This window comes from Juglans microcarpa x Juglans regia, chromosome 4D (assembly GCF_004785595.1).
Source record: "Juglans microcarpa x Juglans regia isolate MS1-56 chromosome 4D, Jm3101_v1.0, whole genome shotgun sequence".
Taxonomy (NCBI): domain Eukaryota; kingdom Viridiplantae; phylum Streptophyta; class Magnoliopsida; order Fagales; family Juglandaceae; genus Juglans; species Juglans microcarpa x Juglans regia.
Genome location: NC_054600.1, coordinates 18168640 through 18177111, shown reverse-complemented (window position 1 = coordinate 18177111; position 8472 = coordinate 18168640). Strand labels below are relative to the sequence as shown.

Sequence of the window (8472 nt, the reverse complement as noted above, 5' to 3'; positions counted from 1 at the left end):
GGCCCTTTTTCTTACCACTTGATGAACCTCCTCCCTCCTCTTCAAAAAGCCTTTCCAACCATTTAGCACATAAAATATAAATAGACTCAAAAATTAATATTCAAGTTTAGGCCTTCAAACAAATTGCTCGATGAGGGAGTCTTTCGTGATAACAGTCAACATGGTCCTTGGTAGAGTAATACGAGAGTACAAGACTATCTATGTGGAGCAACTAATGACATTGTTCCTTCAATGTAAATTGGCCACATGATGGAAAACTTAGCGCAATTACCCCTTCCCATGGCAAAAAAGCCCGATATCTACTAAATCAAAGTCACCTTTTAAAGGCGACTGATCTTTCCTTCAATTCTCCTCATCCGAAAGTGCTCCAATCTACTCCTTGTCCTCCAAGCCATGCAACTCCTCAACTGGGGAGCTTCTTTTGACCATCTACATTCTAACAAACTTACGCATTTCACGTCTTTAGGTCATTCTCCAAAGCTTTTCATTTCCCTACCAATATAAAACTCTTAAGCGTGTCGAGAATCTGATATGATGACAACTATTGTCTCAACTTTGTCCACAAAGGAGTCAACTTTTAAGCCCATCATTACTTAATCCAAAACTTGAGAAAAATATATTTGATCTCAGTAAGTGTTGTAAAGCCTATTTCATGTGTCTATCTCTTTCACTTGATGCCGAGACTTAGGGTTCGTTTGGTTGTTGCACTTAGCTTAGTGTAGTTCATATTTAGACATTTTCTAACATCCAAACACCCAACTCTCAAATCATTAAACTCATCTCAACTCAAAACTTCTTTATACGTGGGACACACAACTTTTTTCAACTTAATACATTTTTACAAGTAAGATCCACAACCTTTTTCAACTTCCCATAAATACATCTAAACTCATCTTAGGTGGACCCCATAAAACTTACTCTACCATCTCAACTCACTGCAATTCATAGAGAACTCAAGTCAGCTCAACATCTAAACGCAGCTTTAATAACCCAACCCGATAGATCCAATGGTGATCTATATATAATGGTAAAGATGGTGCAGAGGAAAGCTGAGATAATAAAACCTAGACAAACGGGATAATTTTTATTTTTTCAAGTAAATAAGGTACTCTCGAATCACAGGCAGTCGCTATCATAAAGAGACTAGCAACACCGGAAGAGTCAGCCAAAACTGACGACTGAAATTAATCAGCATGCATGACATGTCATCTCATTGTCACATTGTCGCACATTGTTCTAGCCCTGGTTAAAAAGAACTAGTAAAACTTTTTTTTTTATAAGGAATTAGTAAAACTTTAAACTTAACATTAATCTGATAAAACACGCACTTGCATAAAACAAATGTTGAAGAAACACCGCTATTTCTTTCTAGGCTTCAGAAAGAAAGGAAAAAGAAAAAAAAAACACATCTAAAGTGTCCTTTTTCTGATGATGATATAAGACAAACACAAGTAAAAATGTGTACCTACAAAGCTTTGATAAAAAAACCAATCCCAGCCCAGCTCCTAAAATAAAACGAGCATCAAAATGAAGAACAAATATGGTACTTTCCCTCCTTTTTACTCTATGAGATGAGAGTAGAGATAGTGCGGACTGACTGCTGTTGAATTTACACCTTTATTTCTCTACCGAAAAGCCAGCTGAATGGAACGGTGGATACTTGTTTGGCCCTTCCCTGAACTCTCTCCTCCAACCGTCTAATTCTCGAGGGCAAGCAGCACATGAAATCTTGAGCTTTGTGCCCTTCTCCAGAAAGACCAGTCAGCTTCTCTATATCCCATCTTCCAACCAGAAACTCCAAAATATCAGCATAGTCCTTTGCAGTGTATACTCCAAGCCGTTGGGCAACAGATGAGAAGTGTTCAAAAAGGTTATCATCCTGTCCACCATACATCAAGTGGGCTGGCATTGAGATATTTTTCCTCATCATGTCAGCTAAAGCCATAACAGTGCCATCAGGGTCAATCTCAAAGAGCTTCTCCACAATCTTGGTGTAGGCAGTTTCGTGGCGCTTTTCATCCGAGGCAATCGTGCCACAAATCTGAGCCAATTTCATGTCTCCATGCTCCTTGGCTAGCTTAGCAGTGTTCCCATGGGAGATGAATGTTGCCCTCTCTTGAAATGAAGTGTAGATGAAACCCAGGTAAGGGTTGTTTCCGTTTTAGGATCCTCAAAACATGTGAATTTAGTACTTGTCAAAAAAAAAAAAAAAACATGTGAATTTAAGTAGTGAGAACTAAACAGGGTTACATCTATTTCCAGCATTGTCATCTGATGACCAAAACAAGATAATAAAATAATAACTAATAAATAACCAGTTGTCCCAAAAATCAATGTAACGAGAAATAACTAGTTTAAATGCTTAAAATATAATTCTTACACTCCTCTTCACTAACAGATATAGACATACCTTCAATGAATAAGACAGCTTGCAATGAAAGGCAGAAAACTAGGTTCAAACTCAAGACCACATGCACCATTATTCCAATAAATCGTCCCAAAATCTTAAACTGATAAAAAAATAATATATTTAATCACGTACCATTATTCCAATAATCAAAATTCAATATAATAAACATTTAAAAAATAGACTGACAAGACAAATAATTTGCATTATTTTTCTTTCTTGTGACCACTTTATAGAGCAGCTCACCTAGTAAATAAGCAAATACAAATGATTATTCTCAAAGTGACCATTCCATAGAATAATGACTTTTGAATGCAAGTTGTCACCCAAGATTTTTTTTTCTTTTTTTGGGGGTTGGGGGAGAGCGACATGAGCTAACAAAAGACTAGTTCCACAAAAAAGTGGAAACTCATCGCCAGAAGAGACTTTTGCAATAGTTTGTTCTTCACATGACATTTATCGCATTGATTAAGGTTAATCTACTGTATAGTAAAAGTTAGAGAATGAAATGAAATAAACAAGAAATCAACATCCAACAATCTAGAATAACACCAATTCTAATAGTTCGCATCATTTTGGAGTAAACATATTTTTATAAGTTTTCCTTCACATGCTAAATCTGCTAAAGCCATCACTTCTGAAATTATTTTCATACTATGTTTGATTTTAGAGATAATAATAATAATTAGAATAACTAAACAGACAAATTGGAATGATGATCTCACCATTCCTGACCCTATTAAATACTGAATTGTCCTCTCAATTTGCTTCATGTCTACTCGTCCAGAGAGATAGAGATACCTGTTAAAAAGGTCGCCATGCCTATTCTCTTCAGCAGTCCACGCCCTTGTCCATATTGCCCAAGAAGTAAGGCTCGCACCAGTCTCATCTCGAACTCCATCCAGGGTATTAAGCATTGTCTGGTAAGTTGGAAGGGCTTCTTCTGTGATCATATCTTCAACCAACACGACAAAATAGTCATCAGGAATTTCCTTTGACTTTTCCCTCAACTCCTTGACTTGCTCATAGAATCCTTCCGACTCAGGATCTGGAAGAAAATCTTGTGGTTGCCAACATTTCTTGACAGGCTTGAGGTGCACCAAGATGTCCTGCTCAGCCCAACCCTCCAATGATTTGAATATCTCAACCTTCTGAGGTGGCATGGAATGGGTCACCTGAATATGTACCTCCCGTGGAGGGCAATAGGGCTTTTTAAGATTTTCAGACTCTCTATAATAAACAGAAGAAAATGTTAATAGAAACATAAACTTCCAATGAATAACGTCACAACCATATATAATACTTTCTGGTGCCCTGAGATTTCAAAAGTACAATAGCTCCCAGTTTCTCAGTAATATAGAGCTACCCTAGCAACCATTTCAGGTTCAAGCTGATGAGCCAAATTGCATGATCATGCTACTCTACCAAATTGCATTAATTGCATTATGTATGGCCAAAGTGTCAAAGTCTGACAGATGTAGGAGGCTTATAGTATGAGAGGCAGAATGTAAATGTGCATAAATTGCAAGTTCAAAGATGCCATCCCCTGTTTTCATTTTTGTTCCAAACGATGCATGGAACAAATAGAGCAACAATGGATATTACACCTGGATACAAAAAACATATGCAACTTAATTTTTTTTTACCACCAAAGAAATCTTATTAAAAGTGTAGAGAGCACAATCCAAGTACATAAATTGTACAGGATTGTGAATAAAGCATTACTTCGGAAGTGATTATGGAGGTATCATCAGGATTGCGAATCCTTGTGGAGGGCCGTGATTGACTCAAAATATGGGAGGGAGGGGGGAGGGGGGGAGGGGGGTTCTAATGAAGTCAGAGGTACTCATGGTGTGGGAGTGTGGATGGGGTGTATTAGGAGTGGATGGGATGATTTTGTAAAGCAGGTTTTTTTGTGGTTGGTGATGGCTCCAGAATTCTTTTTTGGCATGATCCATGGTGTTGTGGTAGGATTCTTAGCGCTATTTTTCCAGACCTCTTTTGTATTTCTCAATATCCAGATGCTTCAGTGGCTGAGATTTTAGACTCTTCTAGTGGTTCATCGCATTGGAATGTTCTATTTCCTAGAGCAGTTAGTGACTGGGAAATAGAGGCCGTTTGGCTTACTGTATGCTACACATCTTGGGCAGGATGTGAGTCATAAGATGGTCTGGAGGCACTCTGGTAACAAGAGGTTTTCAGTTCTTTCTTTGTACAAGTTGACGTCTAGGCCGAATGGGGTACACTCCTTTCCTTGGAAGAGTAAAGTGCCTTCAAAGGTGGCATTCTATGGCTGGTCTGCTCCTTTGGGGAAGATTTTGACTTTGGACAATCTCCGGAAGCGTAGATTTATTGTTTTGGATTGGTGCTTCTTATGTCAGAAAGCTGGTGAATCGGTGGATCATTTATTATTACATAGTCTACTTGTATACTCGTACTTGCTCTGCTATTCTGCCAGGTGACTAGGGTGTTACGGTGATGAAGTGTTTAATAGAAGTGGCATAGCTTGGCTGATGCCTAGGAGGGTGGTGGATCTTTTTGCTTGTTGGAGAGGTTTAAGGGGTAATTTGCAAATATCTGCTGTTTGGAATATGATCCTTTATGCCTTACGTGGTGTATTTGGGAGGAGAGAAATGGTTGATTCTTTGAAGATAAGGAACGCTCAGTAGATGATCTTAGACCTTTTTTCTTTAATATCTTATTTCAATGGGCTTCGGCTATTGTGTTTAATGGAACTAGTGCCCATGATTTCCTTTTTTTTTTTTTTTCTAGCTCATGACTTGTAACTAGGTTCAGTTTTTGTATACTTCCTGTGTACTTGGCTTTGCCTTGCTACTTGTCTCAATAAAATTTCTTATTCATAAAAAAAAAAAAAACCATAAATTGTACAGAATAGAAAACACCCATATAGAGGAACGAAGAAAATGAAAAAAATCCATAAAATCTAAAAAGGTACTTCATTAGTTTTAGAACTATGCAAGTTTAAAAACCAATCAAGTAATGGGCGTGTTTGGGTGGGACTTCTAAAACTAAATGGCTTCACTTTGCCACATAAATTTGCGAGATAAGGAATCTGGATAAACAGGCCAAAGTCAGATGCACGTATATCTTGGAATCACTTCATCAGGAATATCTAAGTAAATGGCGGATACATTAGTCCAAGTGAACTGCAGACAACACCCTAGATATGTGTCCTGTACACCACATGGTTATACATTAACAATGAGTACAATCTCCATTACCTTGATGAGTTTAAAAATCAGTTTCAGTCAAACGTGAATGGTACACACCAATGACATCTCTGGCCAACAATATGCTTTAAGCAACATAAAATATTAAAACTTTTTTGTAAGTACATAAAACATTATAAATTAAGCTGGAATCAGAGAACCAAGCCCCAGAGAGCAAGCGAGAGAGAGAGAGGATCATTTGTATGTTAAAAAGATGGCATGCGAGGACGACAAGGAAAAGAAAAAAATGACCAAACTTGACCAACCACTAGCATGTAGAGAACAAAGAAGTCAAGCATTCAGCTACCAAATGCTAAGACAATAAAAACAATATACGTATAAAAAAAAAAAAAAAGGGCATACACATGTACGAATGTTGCCACCAGTCCAAAATCTTTGCAGCAATGGATGATGGCAGAGTTTATAATAAAATGTATTGTGATCAAAGGAGAATCTTGGCAGATGGGAAGATCAAAACTCTTTTAACAGCAAAAGGGAAACACAACATCCCATATAATGAACATCCAAAAAATATCAATGCCTTTCCGAGTAAATAATTATCCATCATAAATCACCCAAAAAATATTAATTACACATGAAAACTATTATAGTAATCCAAGTGAAAATGCATTATATATTTGAGTTTGTTAATGCTAAAGCTTTTTTAAGAAACAATAGTTACCAACAAAGAAATGGAATCCTAGGACAAAAAACACAATTACACGTGAATTATATAACTATGAACAAAAAAGCAATTAATAAGAAGAAGCCGAACGCATTAGCAGAGAAGAAGCAAACAAGGACATAAAAAATAGAAAAGTCATTAAATAAATTATATTCAGACATAATAAATGGAAGCAGTCAGCCAACAGGATCTAGTAAGAAAATGGCCAATCTCCTCCACTATTTCTCTCATTTTTCCAACAACCATTGAACAGGAGACAGCCATGTAAAAGAAATATATATATATATATATTATGTCCAATGAGAGCCCAACCTGGTGTACAAACCCACATTATAAAGTCAAAAAGATAGTTAACAAGTTAAATTGAGAAAATTATATGAAACAGCTTACCTGAAAATTAGATACAGAATAATATGAGTTACACTTTTTAAGAAGATATGCTCAACTTTATTTCGAATAATATGCAGACTAAATCCAACCTAAAGACAAACGATAAGCAAAAGCATCGAATCCAACGACAGGAAATGATTCCAAAGCTTTTTCAAGAATGCAATGCAATGAAATCTCAATGAGCTATAAAGAAAAAGAGCAATGCCCACGTCAGAAAACTACATTTGAAAGACTTCAAAATCACCCCGACATGATTTAATCCAGCAAACTATCTGCAAAAAATACTAAAAATTCGCTTATGATCGCACCCATTTGCCAAAAAAAATACCAAAACTCAGTTTCGATCTTACACATTAGCACATTTCGAAAAAAACTACCAAATAGCAAATGATATTAGCAACAAAATGCAACAGTAACACGTATTGCAAAACAAATTACTTACTTGGACGTGGTGTGCAGAGTGGAGGCCATGTAAACTGCAGGAAATCTGAGACTGAGGGTTTTAGAAGGGAGCTTAGGGGAAGAGAAACACGTCATTGAATTCAAACTCAGAGCCATTCCTCCTTCACAAGAAAAGCTTTCCTTCGCTTCGATTTTGGTTCCACTTATGTGTGTATGTGCTTTTGAAATATCGAAAAATCGAGAAAAGAGAGAACAACTGGCACGGTTGAAGGATGGGCAGAAAGAGTGGCATAGCCGCACACAGAGAAAGAGAGACTACAGAGACGGAGAGAATGGACAGACGTACCAAGACGAGACTATGATAGCGAGAGTGACGGGAAGCCGATCAAAACAGGTTTCCTTTAGAAAATGCCCATTCATTTTCTACTTGGAAAATACTATTTGCAAATTTTACTTTCATAATTTTAATTTATGAAACTTTTTAATATTAGGATTAAAAATTAATTTAATTTCAAAAATTCCGAAAATATTTTCTATACAGGCTGAAATTCCAGAAAAGTTGAAAACTCTCAAATATTTATCTATCTATTTGCCAATAAGTTGTTTTAATCAATTAATTTCAATTATTCTCAAAAGTTATTAATTTATTTTCAAATTGGTGTATACGTAAAGCATCATTGACATCACTTAAATAATAAGATTTAATTTGTAATATTTAAAGTTACATCACTTATGAATATTATTTTTCTATTCTAATTAGTTAAACCATCTTGCTAAATTTTTCCCTTTAATTGAGATAAATAGCCAATTTCTTTATTTTTTTTTCTACTCCATAATTCTATTTAATTATAATTTTTTTTGGTATGATAAACTGCCATTAATTAGTTGCTTAGCTGTTACCAATGTTTTTAATGTTGTTTATTCGTATCGGAATAGTACTTGATATCGTATGGTAGTCCTATGTTTTGTTCTGGCTTCAGTTTTTGACGAGTTTGATGCGTTTCTGTAACTCCCGACATGCTCTAGGTGATTCTTTATTGCATATCGTCTCATGCATGAACTTAAATCACTGTCTTGCACTAATTGAAGAGTAAGTTAGATGTTATTAGAACCCAGCTCTGGTTGAATAAATCAAGATTATTTTCATTGAGATAAGTATAGAATATTAAAGATTCAGTTGGGAGTAGTAGTGCTCGGGTTTTAATCTTGAGGTTTAAAATTTAAGGAAGGGAATTAGAGCATTTCCATCCGATTCCATATAATTTTTTCTAAATTTTAGCTAGAAATCACACTTCCTATAATTTTCCCTTAAATTTTACTCATTTTTAAAAAGCCTCATACATCATATTCTCTATCAT

The 8472-nt window shown here is 35.9% G+C and overlaps 1 pseudogene; it reads right to left on the bottom strand.

The window, feature by feature from the left end:
* Positions 1–1284: 1284 nt before the first annotated feature.
* LOC121260051 lies at positions 1285–7831 on the bottom strand (annotated as a pseudogene).
* Positions 7832–8472: the final 641 nt, after the last annotated feature.